We start from the raw sequence: 16,459 nt of genomic DNA, 5'->3' as shown, positions 1-16,459 counted from the left end.
ACGTCCAGGGCGACCATCAACCTCAACCGACGAAGCTCACGTTCAACAAATCAAAGATTTGGTGTTGAAAACCGTCGATTAACAATTAGAGACCTTGCTGATGAAGTTGGCATATCGAAAGGCTCAGCCAATACCATTTTAAAGGATATTTTGGGCCTCAAACGCGTCAAATCTCGACTGGTACCGAAAACATTGCATTTTTTGGAAAAAAGGCGTCGCGTTGAAGTGTGTGAAACGATGCTTTCCGACTACCAGGGTGTCATAAAACATATTATAACTGGCGATGAGACTTGGATCTATGCTTACGACCCCGAAACAACCGATCAATCGAGCGAATATCGTGCCAAAAGAGAGCCGAGATCAAAAAAATCGCGCCAAAGTCGCTCAAAAATCAAGGTCATGTTGACTGTTTTCTTTGATTATCGTGGTGTTGTGCATTATGAATTCCTTCCAACCGGTCAAACAGTCAACAAGGAATATTATTTGAACGTTATGCGTCGTTTGCGCAACGCTATCCGCCTAAAAAGGCCGGAATTGTGGAAAGACAATTCTTGGTTTTTGCACCACGATAATGCACCATCCCATACTGCCCTCGTGATTCGTGATCATTTCGCCAAAAACTTTACTCATATCGTTCCGCAACCACCGTATTCACCTGATCTGGCGCCGTGCGACTTCTGGCTGTTCACCAAGCTCACAAGACCACTCTGGGGACACTGTTTTTATACGATAGAGGAGATTCAAGCCGCAGCGAAGACGGAACTGAAGGCCATCCCGGAAAGTGACTACAACCAGTGTTTCGAAGATTGGAAAATCCGTTGGCATAAGTGCATTGCATCGGGAGGGGATTACGTTGAAGGGGATGAAATTGATTTGGAAGAATAAATAAAGAATTTTCAAAATAAATACAATGTCACCTTATTTTTTGGGCACAGTAGCATATAAATTGCTAAGCGATATAATATTTCTGATGTTATAATTTTCAAACGAATGAGCAAAAGAGTACTATTTTTTCTTGAGATGTTTTTGAGTAGGTTTTTTTGGGTATTCTTCAAGATTTGGCTGTGCTAAGGTCCTATTAGTGGACACGAGAACGAAATAATCGTGACTGAATTTGAAAAAGTTCCCAAGTTGAATTAATCAGAACATCGATAGTCCCACAATGCGAACCCCTAAAATGACTATTTAGTTGATCAAACAATAGCGCCTGAAATAAACAAAGATTCCAAGCACTCATAAGGGAAATTATAATATTTTTCTAGTTTTGAAAATTTTTTTAAAAATTAAGCAAAATCGTAAATAATTATTCAAACTCTTGTGTTTATTATTGCAGAGGAAAATATATATAAATTACCGTTATCCACTTGTTCGCTGTGGCTTTTGTATGTATGTACTACTGATCATTCGATTAAATTTCAATTAAATTACAAAGTAACCATTTTATTTTATGGCTGATTTTATTACAACAATAATGCATTGTTGTCTTGTTGTCGCAATTTAATACTGGAATATTTAATGCAACAATAATGAGTTGTTTTTTCCTTCATTGTATTAACATGGCAAAAACCCGAAGGTATAGCGACCTAACAGTAATTATGGCACACGAATCGACAATTTTACTGTTAATTTCCTTTGATTTATTTATTATTACTTTCAGAATGACAAAGCGTTGATTTGCAATTAGCAATGCATAAATAGTTTTATGAACAAATTCTCAAGGCATGGTTCATGAACACAGGTATGCCTCACCTATAAAGCTATAAGTTTTTGTTGTTTGTTGTCATTGTTTTGCTTTGCATTTTGCAGCCAATTTACTTCCATATTTAAAAGCAATTTTACACAAAATCTTAATCGAAGGTCATATTGGTTTTTGGTGTGCGAAATGTAGCAGTGGAAACACATATTATGTATGTATATATATACATATGTATGTAAATGTGTATGTAGCACATAAATTTAATTTTTCTGAAATGATTATTGCCTGAGTGTCTTGAAAATTGAAAAATTATGCAATGATCAATGAATCGAATCACAAATGCTGATAGTTTGCTTTTCTTGAAAATGTTTTTTAGACAAAAATATTATTCATATGTATGTATGTATGTATGTACGTACTACATATGCAAAGAAGGTGTTTAAATACTTAATAAATCATTGTTGAAAATTGTTTAAGCGCACTTTGTGAGTGCATGAAAGGCGCATTAAACTCTAGTACATACATATTTACATAATAAATATCTATAAACGAAGGTAAATACATGCATATGTATGTGTAAGGGAGTATATGCACTTACATACATACATGCATTTATAAGAATGCGACATGTACTGGCTTGTGACATAACAGTAAACGCGTGAGTAACTCAACATGCATGTGTGGCATACTAATTTTGACCTCTGTGACGCAAAGTCGCGGATATGGACTTGGTCTCTTGCTTGGCACTGTCCAGTTTGTGTTGTTCTCTGTCGCTCAGGTTGTGACTAAAAGCAAGCAAAAAAGATACGCTTTGATTTAGAAGCTCACAATTACGAATTCATGCAATAAACCGTACAACGCCTACACGCTTACCAACAACAAGATACACATGTTTGTTTGTGTATATGTACATCTTCTTTCACGAGCGTATAGAAACAACAACTACATTTGTGGGGAAATTTCCCAAATTTTCGACTCATTTAAGAATCTTTTACGAGCCTGCCAAAGCTGGTGACTACTTTTATAGCCACTTGTGCATGTCAATGTATGTATGTACATGTATAGAGGTAAGCTTGCCTATGTGACTCCTTAAAGCCACGTAACGCAACTGTGCAATAAATCCGGCTTAGAATTCGTTTTGGCTCATGGCTGTGATATTAGCATATATGCATACACATCTACATACACACCATATACATATGTATAAAAACATACACTCATATATTTGTAGATTTGTATGTTAATCGCACAACAGTTAGAAATTGCGACACTTTTCGTATCTGCGCTCTTGATCCGAACGTGCCAGATAAGCGGCGCAGATCAACAAGCGGCCACCGCCTCAGGCGCAGGCGTCACGCCACACAGTCGTTGAACCGGTTACACAAAGAAGTGAATAATACAAAAAAAAAAAATACCAGGCACTTAAAGTGCTAAACAAATTTTATTCTTATGACAGTATGAATATATTCTAGTATACCCTCAAGCACAAATTCGCATTTCATATAAAACAATATTTTTTATTTAAAAAAGAACTTGTTCTCTCTTATATAATTGGCTAATTAAATTGTTCTTGTTTTATAAAACACTTTTAGTAAGCAAATTTTTTGAGCGGCAACCATTTGGTGGAACGATAAGTCAAAATACGGGCACGCAAAGCCTTAAATTGCTGGAAAAACACTTTGCGAAAATATCGGTTATTCGAAAAACAGTCGCAGGATGCGATTCTATTTGTAGAAGCATCTCTCAGTTACTTAAATGCTTGTTAAAAAATCTCTTCGAAATTTTGGGCACGTATGAAATTGGTTGGACCTTCTATTTGTCGACTTAAGTGATGATATTTGAACTTGTTTTAGATATATTCCAGAAGGAGCTATGCAAAGTGATCCGATCTATATACGATCTATACGAATATTGTAGCGTTGCCTTGGGTAATAATTAATGCCAAATTTCGTGAAAATATCCTATCGAATAAACAAGTTTTTCACACAAAGACTTTATTTTGACCGATAAGTTTATATGGCAGCTACTTATATGCTACAGTTATCCTATATTGACGGTTTCAACAAAAGAACAGCCTCTTGGGGACAAAATTTCAGATCCATAACTCAAGAAATTAGCGACTAGTTCACGTACATACAGGCAGATAGGCGGCTAAACCGACTCAGCTCGCGGATCATTTATAGTACATATGTATGTATATGTTCATATATACTTTATGGAGCCTTCAACGTTACAAACTTTGCGGCAAACTTAGGGTAAATAAAGTTAACTGTATAAATATTTGACAATCTTAAAAGCATATATGCCAAACCTTCTGTCAAATTAAACACATGTGTTTGAAATTTTTTTTTATTTTGTTCACTATACTCACACTTTGACAAAAATCCATGCAAGGACTTGCACTGGAACCAAAGTTAAGAATCGTGGTATTTTATTTCCAAAACTCGCATTCTGGTAATTAAACTTACATTTATACATTTTGCCCTATAGTATATATTGTTTACCGTTATGTCATAGTTTCTGACGAAATTAATGAGTAAAGTAGGCATTTGTGTTTGGAGTGCGAACTCTCTAGGATCTCATTGAATGCAGAATGAGTTAGTGGAATTCCTTACCTATGTCTCGAGTATGAATTCTACAATTTTTATCAACTACAAGACTTCAATACAGTCTTCGCACTTGCTCAAAATTCTTCATAACTTCGGAATCTCTTTTGGCAGTATCTTAAGCTCGCTGGTTTCATACAATATTACAAGTATATCTTTCTACTTTATTCACAAACGAAAATTCCTCTAAGAATGAGGCTAAATTGACGCCGACACAAGAATATATGTACACTTCTACTGCCATTAAAGTAAAATATATAAGGGGTATGAATTTGTGTGAATATACACGTACATAAATATTCTTATTTCTTTATAAAAAGCTCGGAAACGTTATGCCACTTTTGAACGCGCGAGCCAAACTCGATCGGCAACTAATCGAATTGGTTGCAGCACAATTATTTTATATACATACATACATATTCATACTTTTAAGTATGCACAAGTCAAGTCAATAAATAAAAAAATAACGCCAAAATAATCCAGCTGCAGGCGATTTAGGTCGAGTTATATTGCTTGGAATTGTCGATTGGCTCGAGCGTAGTGGAGGTGGGCATTGCAGATTCGAAACGGTTTAAGTATATGCTATGTGTGTATAGGAGTTTATCTAATATCAAACACAATTTAAGCGCGATGCTGACCACCTACCATTTTTCTCCGCCTGCCCTTTGTGGAGCCTCACAATGTAGAGCTTGCTGAAATTTCGGGCCAGTCATAGCTTACGCAATCGTAGTGTTTCGATTAACTGCTTCAATTACACTTCTGGTACGACTTTTGTTACTTCACCTACACATGCGCACCCCACCCACTCACGGACGGCTTTGACGTACAACAAAGTCAATTTCAGCTTTTTTTCTATTGAACCAATTCAATTGAAAGCTGTCAAAGGCCTTGACGTCGAAAGTAAGTGTTCGCGAAGTGTAGTTGTTGTCCACGCGTAAGTGTATCGTTACGTCGAATAAGTCTTTGTCATTACTTTTTGTTGCGATTTGTGTTGCTAACTTTTTATATCTTTAATTTCAATAGAAAGTGTTACTTGCGTTTCCTTATACGGATATGGTTGGACAATCACTTCAAAAGTGGAAAACCGACCACAAAAATATTATTTAAACTGGTAATCAATAGAGGAAATTGTCAATTCTGCGACCACTACTCTCTTTGTCTAAAGTTGATTGCTCTTTCTTGTTTTTTGTTAAACAAGTTAAGCTAGAAAACAAGTAAGTAGCTAAGGAAACAATAATTGAAGTAATGGATTTTTTGTTGCCGGGGATGTGTACATACATACATATTTAAATGCTGTATGCGATCAATCTTCAATCAATTATATTCATAAATATCTATCACAAAAAATAAATCCTAAATTCTTAAGGTACGAGTAAACGAACTGAGAGTTTGTGGTTAGAATTTTAAAAAAGGAAAGCAAAACTATTTGCGCCTACGTCTAATACCTCCGTTTGAGCGAAATAAAGCTCTTGATGAGAGCTCTCGATCCAAAAAGCAGTTTAATAGCAACCAGCAGACCCTCTTGCACAGAAGTATTCTCCTGGTAAGAAGGTTTTATTTATTAATTTTTGGAATAAGCCTGCTGAATGCTCATAACGATAGAATCTAGTACTTGGATACCTCGGCGAATATGTCTAAGTGCGATAACTTACATACTCAGTATTTAAGTGAGTTCAGGTTTAGTTTGACTAGACTGGTAGTCTGTAAGCCTTCCATAGACCAGTTTTGGCCTTTTCGAAGCCAGATGGAGTTCCGTTACGAAGTCCATGAGAAGTAGATATCCATTATCCAAACTCTGCGGTGTCACTAACGACACCTCTTTCACCGTTTCATACTGTGGGCCCCCAAATGTGAGTATTTCAATTATTATGTGCTATTCTATCGAGTGTCAGTAGGAGTTTTGCATATTTCCGATTTACCGTTTCACACATGACTGTTTCAATTTTACACCCGGGTGGATTGTTTCATCACGTTTTGATTTTTCTTACCATTACCTGATCCAGATCACCTTATAATTAATGCAATTCGATTATTGACAACGTTTTCGGGTATTAGCCGTACAACACTCTTGGCAATCTCGTCCACTATTTCATTGCTCTCGATGACTTTGGGACCTGGAACCCAGTAGAAGTAGAAGTGAAGTCGCTTGGTTTTGGCGCGACTTCTGGCCGATTTTCGAAAGGTGACCTTGATTGCTGGTTGTCTGTGCACGTAGCTGTTAACTCCGGAGTTGTCTGCTGACGCATTAGAGGCTATTTTCCCGAAGGGAGTCTTGCTATAGCAAGACGTTTTTCTCAAAATTGGACACCCGTTGGAGTTACCCGTTACTTACTTCTTTATCATAAAAATACTTTACATTTTCAGGGATAAGTGGATATATAATCGAAAATCTTTTCAGCTTGGCTGACTAGTATTTAATATGGCCGGTCTCTATTAATTACGTAGGCACCAGCTTATAGAGCGAAATCACTAAACTGAAAAAGTATGCTATAATATTGATTTTCGGTATCGCTACTTTTTGATCGGTTATTATAATTATATGGTAAAAAATTTGGATGCTTTCCACCCCGATCATTTTTTTAACCAATAACGGTATTTATATACCATAATATAAAATATAAAGGCTTCCAACATCGATAAATTTATTAATCGATAACTATATAAATATAGTTTACAACTTTGCGTTTTTAGGTGAGGAGAGTTTTGTTAATTATAATTGTACATATGTATGAACATTCCTGATATCGATAAATTTAATAACCGATACTCAGAGAATTTTAGTTTTCGTTGTCAATTTTTTTAATACTCGATACAGAACTCTAATCTTTCTGTAGTTGTTAAATTTTTATGATAATTATTTATAGGAAAAATAGTCGACTATATACGTAATCGATCAAAAAAGGAAAAAGTTCGTTGTATAATTTTCAACTGTTATTAATCGAACCTCAATATCTGACTAAATTATATCAATGCAAAATTTATTACCAAAATCGATTTAAACCGATACTTAAGTCATACTATTATCGATAAACATTAACCAAACGAAAAGTACATTTTTATTTTCTAACTAGCATATCTAATGCCTAATCTTTTTTGCTAAGTTATTTTAATTAGTATTTAATTTTAATACTGGTTTAATGGATACTAATACAACAAATAGTTAGATACATAAGTATGTGCCTCCAGCCAGTCAGTGCCCACAAGTCGTTTCAGTTAGTAACGCGTTGCTGTGCTAATTGAAAACAAAAGTGAAAGTAAATATTGTGGCAGCGCTGCAGAGCAGAGTTGAGACGTGCGGCGAACAAACAACAACCAATCTAAGCTCAAAAGCTGTCATGAATGTTTGGAAAACGGTAGTTCGAACAGCAGTAGCACAGCAGCTGCGGCGAATACTCATTCATCGAAGCAAATATTGAATTGCAACTAACAGTTCGCCATAATAAAGCAAAATATCGACAAATAAATGAATATATCGACAAACATATATAATTATATATACATATACATTCATCCACATATACAATATACACAGCTCCTGCTGAGTCAAGCATACACTAAATTGGTTATTGTGATTGGCTTGATCGTTCGGTGATTGTCAAAAGTGGAGAACAAGCTTTTTGGCAAATAAAAAGTAAGAAATTAAGAAAACGGTAAATTAAAAAATCGGTTAGCCACATCGAAAATTTACGAAAATCATTTTAACAGCTAAAGTAATGGCTTTGGATTAAGAAAGCTTTTTGCAAGTAAATTAATCCTTATAAAAAATGAACAGGGTGATTCATATAATTATTTTATGACACGATTTTTGATATTAATAGTACTGTTGCAAATCTTCAGTGAACGTAACTGCATTACAAAATATCCGATTGGACGCTATTATTTACTTTTGTTGCTAAGAAGAGTTCAATCCAGGCTCTTAAGGCTCTTAAGGCAAATATCGCCTTAACCCAGTAAGCGTTGCTGAAATGACAATGTCTGTCGCAGTCAAGCCTTGGTTGGTAGGTAGGTAGGGGTGCAGCCCTGTTATCTGTCGGGCTCTATTAGCACTTGATGTGCCATTTTGATACACTATTCGTAGAACCTCCTGTATCTGCTATTACGTTTCACCTTCTCTCTCAAACCATTTTGAGGTTTCGATGAAACTACTTATGTCTGATATGCTTTTAGTGGAAATCCATTCAAGGTTTGGTGCTTGATGGATTCCAAGTGTTTTATGTTGGATCTGTGCTAGAGCCGGGCATTCGCAGAGAAAGTGGAAAATTGTTTCCTTGTTCCCTGCTACCCATTTTGGACGCATGTTCCCCAAATGACCAGTGCCCTGTTGTGGTAGCTATTACTCTGTATATACTTTTTCTTGACCTATTTAATAAGTCGTTGGTTCTTTCTTGTCATATGTTGGCCATAATTGTTTAGTTATGACGCATTTTGTAATGTTTTTCCACCTGTTATTTGCAACTTGTTGAAATTGTCTATTGATCTCTCCTTTGTTCGATCCTAGCGGGCTTGGTATTATCTCCGCCTCGGATTCGTTGAGGAAAGCTCCTGCCTTTGCCAACTCGTCTGCTTTGGAGTTTGACAGTGTTGCTTTAAAACAAAATTCCATGAGACCTTCAGAAAGCTTTTAAAATGTAATCAATTCAAGACTATAAACAAAAAATCAGTAGAAGTTTAGCCAAATTTATAGTTAAGGTCTGTCAAAGGTTTCTGCATAGTGTTACATAAAAAATATATTTCCAACTATAGTATTTAATACCAAACCACACGTCGGTTTTTTCTATTGGAATGTTTTTTTTATACTCGTTGGAAATTATAGTTCTTTGGTTAAAAACCGAGTTATCTAACTCTAACAGATCATCCACAAAACTGTATTAGAAATGACATCGCCATTTATTTCAGGCATTTTTAACAATCTAAGGCTTCAGATCGTAAATTATGGTATGTTTTAGAAAATTTTTCCAAGAAATCGCTGTAAGAAAAGTAAAATCACATCAAAATCACGCGTAGCAAAAAATGTGAAGAACGCAGATTTTAAAATTAAAAAGGAGACTCTGTACAATTTCGAGGGCTTGTGACTGTTGTCGGAAGCCTACTGAAAGTTTAAAATATGCTTGACAATTCCTTAAACGGCGTGATGCAATATTATTCCAATTCATCGATGAATACACATTTATGATGATGATTAACCGATAGATTTAAATCGAGAAGAAAATCAGTGATCAATACCTAAATTCTTATTTGTCTGATGATTCATCGCAGTCAATATACATACATACATATTTTGCTACTCAGTTTATATGTATTATTATACATAAGCTCTAGCAATGAGTCATAATTTTGAGTTTTAAATGGTTAAAGAATTGATTGCAAATACCGTTAAAAGAAGGTGACGCCGCTAATTAAGCGAAAAAACGAATGGCTCAGCGGCAAACTGATTAAAACCGCACTCAAGCGTGGCATTCCGGGCCAAGTCTTGTGGAATTACGTTAAAATATCTGGACTGTGTGAGCCATCAGCAACAACAATAATAGCAAGCTTGACCACCGCTGGTATGCCAAGGTAATTTACATTGAATCAAGTGAGAAAAAGAAAGAATACAATTGTGGCAGATCGACGAAGTGAGGAATTTGTATTCTTCGCTTGAAGAGGAACTGCTGAGCTGATGCGTTGCGGTGGACGAAATTTAACACCGGATGCATTAGTTGGCGGCGATATACATATGTACAAACATATATGTACGTATTGTATGTATGTAGTATTCGTTTCAATGATTCACTTTGTTGTTGCGCTGCTGTTTGGTGCAGTTCATAAATGTTGCTGATGAGGAAAAGCTCAAATAAAGCTTTGCTATAGGACAACTCTCATTTATTTTTGATTTGCTTTATTATTGCTTTTATCATTATTTTTCAGATAAATGCCGAATCGCAATTGCATATCGACATTCATAATAAAATTAGAACACGAATTTTTCTTTTTGGGACTTCAAAATTACATTTATTGTTTTACTATATGTTTGATTATAATTTGGATAGATAAAAGAGCCGCGCGCTCATTAATTTTATAATTGTCAGAGAACGCTGATGAGAAGATACAGATCTTAAGACCTAAACTTTAATATTTGATTTGCTTAGTGGCGTTTGGAAGTCTAGATTTGAATCAATTGGACCAGGATTTGCAGTCTCAGTTCAAGAACTTTTAAACGACCTGAATTTGTCCAATATTCGGTGTATCGGTTTCGCACTTCGTTTACTGTAGTACATCATCCGCGATGCGCACCGATGTTGTTATTGCTGCTGTGGAGCAGAGAATCGAAGAGGACCCAAACGAGTCTAAGATCAAAGGTTTTCCGCAACGATCTTGGTTTGCGGACTTACAAAAGCCAATTCGTGGAAAAATTGAAGCCGAATGACGATCAAGCCCATCGCACGTACGGTGAAAGGGGCCAAAACGAGGTGACAACCGATATCGAGTGTCAGAAGAAAATTTCGTTCAGCGATGAAGCTCTCTTTTGGTTAAATTGTTACGTTAATGAACAGCATTGGCGCATTTGGAGTAATGATAACCCACAACCGTTACATCCTCCGAAAGTCTCTGTTTGTCACTCTATGGACCGAGGAACTCATTGATCCATATTTGTTCTAAAATGATGCCGATCATAACATAATAGTCAACGGGGAACGCTATAGAGCCGTCATTAATGACTTTTTCGTGGTCATAACACTAAATTACATGCGTTTTATTTCTTCTGGAAACCCAAGTTTCTTAAAAAAACACTCCTTATTAAACCTTCTATCAGAGAGCGTAACTTGTATTGGAAATAACTGGAGCATTTGTTTAGGAAATATTTTTAAAAGGTTTGGAGAAGTTAAATTCAGATTTGATTCCTCTCCGAGGAAGTTCTTTAGACTCGAGATATACAATATATAATCTATATAACAATGAGAGTTATTGCTAAACTTTTACATAATACCAATTTATGGGTTATTCATCTGCGAGTAAATAGTAAGCTTTCGACGACCTCTTCCTCCAGAAAAGTAGCAGTTTCGCCAAAACAAGACCACACTTGTATAAAGCGGCAGTTATGTGAGTGGATTTCAGAAGGTATCTAAAGAATCATGGGACTTATACAGTTTACAGCTGATTATACCGCGTATCTGTCAATCGTGACAAGTTATAAAGGACTAAGGAGTCCAAAACTTTCAGATAATCAAAATTGCATTATATTTCATAACTAATTACCGGATTGAGCCAACATAATTATCTTCGACTGCAAACAATAAACTTACAATAAACAATAACACTAATTATCAATAACAACAACCAAAGAGGGCAATTGTATTTTCTTGCTCGGCATGTGGCTGAAATTCGCATGCTAATCGATCAAGATTGTTGCTGCCTGAACAGTTAGACAACCCAATTCTACAGCGCGTATTTAAAGAGCCACGAATACCACGCACGCATTGACTAACTGAGCTGAGTGAATGGCACACAAATTGAGTGACGAAAATTGGCAGTCGCTGAAGTTACACTGTCAGCCAATGAACCAGACAAGCGCGCAGACAAGCGATTGCACGACGGAGCGGGTATCAAGGGGGAAGCAAACAAATCTATGGAAATTGTTCACATGCAAGCGCGATTGCGCGTACGCTTTTCGTAGCAAATAAGCAAATATAAATAAATGAAGAAACTACAGTGTGGAGGCGGTGTAAGGGCAAGGTAGGTGCCGCTGGCAGACGGCAGTGAATTACGATTATGTACTTGGGTATGCTAAGCAGGTTTGATGAGAACGGAATTTTAATGCACCACCACGAATTTCGGCTAAAGAAAATGGTGACAAAAGAGGAAAATATAAAACACGGCTTGGCAAGTAACGAAATGTAGTAGAAAGTAAGCAAAAGAGTAGGAAGCGTGACAATGCAGGCAAGACTGAAGAGAAAGACATTTTGAAAAATATTGGGTCCACAAAAAAGTAATAATAGCAGGAGAGCCTTCTAAAGGTGCCCAGAGAGGTGACGCTCAAAGCCTAGTCGAACGTAAACTCTCGGCTCGGCTTTAAGCGTCCACTCTGCGGGCACTCTTAAGAGATTAGTGTTCCCTTTGTTCTTCACGAAGAAGTATCAGTTGGGAAATGCCTCTCGATCTTCTGGAAAGTATGTCTAGTATATTCGAGAACCTACTAGAGTTGTGAATTTAGTAGCGATTGTTTTTTAAAAGTTACTTTGACCTCATGTTTCCTTATTACTTCTTTAATATTTATGCACTGAATAGGGTATATTAAGTAGGTAGCAATGTTTTTAACGTTCAAAAGAAAACAATTACCTATAATACGTATATCCATAATGATTCCTTTGAGAGATCGATCTTAAGCTTGTTGGTAATTGGGAGCTTAAAGAGACATTTTTGAAAGGTTTTTTAGAGAAATTTCGAACTCGGGTAGTGCAGCTGGTGAATCAAAGCTCTCTTTTGATGTAAATAAGAGAGTAAGGAATCTCAGGACAACGTAGCTAGGAAAGTGATAGTAAAAATTTAGTTCACGCAAACATGATTGTCTTATGCTCTGAAATTACGTGTACACCTCGATAATCGAAGACAAATTTCGACATAACCTTGATTTTTGACCAGTTTTGACGTAGTATTTTGGGCTTCGGCTTATCTTTGCCACGATATTCGGCCGATTGATCGTCTGTTTCGGGGTCGTGAGCATAGATCCGAGACTGAGCGCCAGTAATAATAGGTTCCATGACATCCTGGTAGTCGGAAAGCATTGTTTCACACAAGTTAACGCGACGCTGTTTTTCGAACTAATTAAGTGATTTTGGAACCAATCGTGCTTTCACTTTTCTTAGACCCAAAGGATCTTTCAAAATGGTTTTCAAACAACAAAAAAATTATCGCCTAAGGCCTTTTCCAACATTCTGAATGTTCCGGCAGCAGAAATTTGATACCGCACACACAATTTAAAGGAACTTCTTTGTTGAATATTTTCATTCATCGCAAAAATCGCCGAAGATCAGAAAGGCAAGTGTATAATAAACACTAACGATTATTTTAATGTGACATTTGGCACAAATATCACTGACCGTCATACCAACCTAGAAAAAAATATTTCGACGATCTGGTTTTCGCGCGAAGTTTTAATTAGAAAGTCTTACCATTCGGATCTAGTGATCCTTTTTCTGTTTTTAATGGGTAACATGAAGGACGAACATCTGTCTTAATAAGACCCGTCGAGTGGTAGCTCGTGGAACCTAACCCAGCAGATTATGAGATTTATAAAATGCCAAATACATAGGGATGCCCACAGCAGGAACCTCGATATCAAGGGCTTGTGGTCGACAATAGTCTAAGATGGCTCAGTTGCAAACTTAAAGTAATTTAAATGCGACCATTTTCGAACGATTGTGAGTTCAATTTCTCGGGTTTCAATGACCAAACTGAGTTATATCATATTGTGGTTTTCTTTTCGAACAAATTTGTGCTCTGAAATGCTGCCCAAAAATTAGAAGGACTACTCAAGCCGTAAATAAATCATACACGTTTTTATTATTGTGTACAATATGCCGAGAATTATTGAAATGCAGTTCTGTGTACTATATGAGATTAGTAGATTATCAGCAAGAATTGTATCAAAAAAGATAATAAAGTCTTCTTGACCTTAGTACTACTTACTAGATCCTAAAATTCAAAATAAACACATAATTTCCATCTCTTTGCAGATCCTTGTCCTAAAAACACCTGCTTGGATTCGTGTTTACGGATTTTGAATTTGATTTAACTTTAAAGTTTTCGGTAATAAAATTCACATTACCGGTATTGCCTGAGTAGACAAATCGAAAATGCAAGAAACAAGTTTCTCTATTAAAACTTGCGGCCACTGCATTCGCCAAAGCAACGTCTTTGCATTGGTTTTTGCTCTGTTTTCGGCACTTCGTGTCTTTTAGTTAGATCATTACGTCTACCGGAGTCTATGCTAAAACGCACGAACAGGCGACATAAGCGAATGGGAAAACGAGTTTCAATAATTAAAACCAAAAGCAAGAAATCTGTAGAAAATCTAAGAAAGCCAAAGCGAAACTGTAAATCCGCTTAAAGACGCGTGCTTAAAGAAAAGTGTGATCTTTTCACTTCTTTTAGACGATTATGCGCTAGAAACTAAAAGTTCTAGCGAAGCGCGCCTAACTTCACGCTTGAAAGTGGCGACAACGAAAGCGGAAAATATTGCAAGTTGGAGTAGCGGTGGTCTAACGGCAGCGCAGAGCAGGTGATAACTTTCACAATTAGACTGCTGTGATACATACATATATACATACATATTTATATGCACATATGTTGGTATGCATGTGTATATGTTTACATGTTTGTGCAAACACAAGCCAATCAGTTAAGATAAACATGCCTTCACACATGCTATTTTTTAGAAATTTATTCATTTCTTTTGAAAATATAATTATGTAAAAATTGCCAACAGTAAAATTGGAAAGCAAGTGCTTCATAACAAATCTAAATTGTGAATTACAAAGCAATTTTATATACATTTTATTGTGTATGAAAAGTATGCATAGCGATTTGATTTCTTTCTGCCTCTCATACAAAGGCCCACGGGTGGTATGAGTAACGTGAAAAGCTTCAAGAAAAAAATATACAAAACGAAATGATAAGGAATAACAATATGCAAATTTCGACAATTAACATTTGCAAATTCGATTTTCCTTTCACTAAACACAAAGAAAAAGACTTTTAGCTCTTTTTCCTGTAAATAACTCAAAATCTGCGTAGCTTATAAGCCAAACTTGCCGAGGCGAGCTGCATGCTTTCTCATGACGCTTTGTCTTTAGAAAAGCTCATAGTTCGCTATGATATTTGCATATAAATGTATATATTTGTATATGCCCACTTCTGCGCTGATTTGTTGATAAAATATTGTTGTTTGTCAGAAAAATATTTTTTTCCATAAATCTCCGCTCTTTTTTTTAATTTGATTTGATGATGAACGCTTGTAAATTTTAATAAATTCACAAATTGTTTCACACTTTTGGATTGTTGTTTAATATTTTTGCCTGCTCCCTGCTCTTCTGCTGCTACCTTTCACTATTTCTAGCTTTGCGATCCCCTGTTTCGTTTCCCTTCACCCAAAAGTATTGTTTGGTAATGCGATTTCATAACTCCAAATCAAATTTTTTTGTGTCATTTCATGTACACCACATTCGCAGCGCATAAACACTCGCACACACGCGCACACATAGAAATTTATAAAAAAAAATATTTGTCTACTAGTGGTTGTAGTTTTCTGCTGCTGCCTTGTGTTTGTGCTTTTGCTTTGGTATGTGACTTTTAGTTTCACTCTTAGATTTTCTACAAAAGCATAATTTTACTTTCGTTTCGCAGCGTCTCTCGGGCGTATAATTTTTCACGCATAGTTTTTCTGGCGCAGATTGCTTGCATTACTTTGCAATTGCTTTATTGCCGCACTATTTCGCAGCTTTATTTTGTATTATTTCTTATAATTTTTGCTGCTTCGCTTCTGCCGCTACCAAATGTGTGTTGCGGCATGTGAGCAACTGCGCATGCGCGGCGCAACTTTCGATATACACACAGTACGTGAGCGCCAGCGCCGTGTTTGTTGTGAATGTGTGTGTATAGGTGTGTGCGCTTACAGATATACAAAGCAATAAAGTTGTAAGCGCAGCTTTTAATTTGCTTTTTGGCTTTGCTAACGTCTACAGAGTGCACACACATACATTTCGAGAACACAAAGCCAATTTTAGCATGATACGGTATATCCAAATATATGTTTTAAGTAAGTCCCACAACTAGCAGCTGAAACACACTTTTCTTCCGCTTACCTCGCTTTCAAGTCGCTCGTATTTGCCGTCTTCACTTCGTACACAAACACATGCACACCACAAGCGCTCTGCTGCTTGTCGCCTCCGCAAAATCGCAATTTTTCGCACTGCAAACTCAATCGCGCACAACACTCGTCGCACACACAATCGCTATTCAATGCAATTGGCCATATTTACTTTCAATTCAATTCAATTCGCTTTGTTATTCACTTCACTTTGCATTCGACACCGTTATGCATGTGGACGGGTAAATATTTTAACTCAATCCGCCCTTTCACTTTGCCAAAATTTGCTTAAAATTTGGTTTTAGTCGCTTT

This window comes from Bactrocera tryoni, chromosome 1 (assembly GCF_016617805.1).
Source record: "Bactrocera tryoni isolate S06 chromosome 1, CSIRO_BtryS06_freeze2, whole genome shotgun sequence".
Taxonomy (NCBI): Eukaryota; Metazoa; Arthropoda; class Insecta; order Diptera; family Tephritidae; genus Bactrocera; species Bactrocera tryoni.
This window is presented reverse-complemented; position numbering follows the sequence as displayed.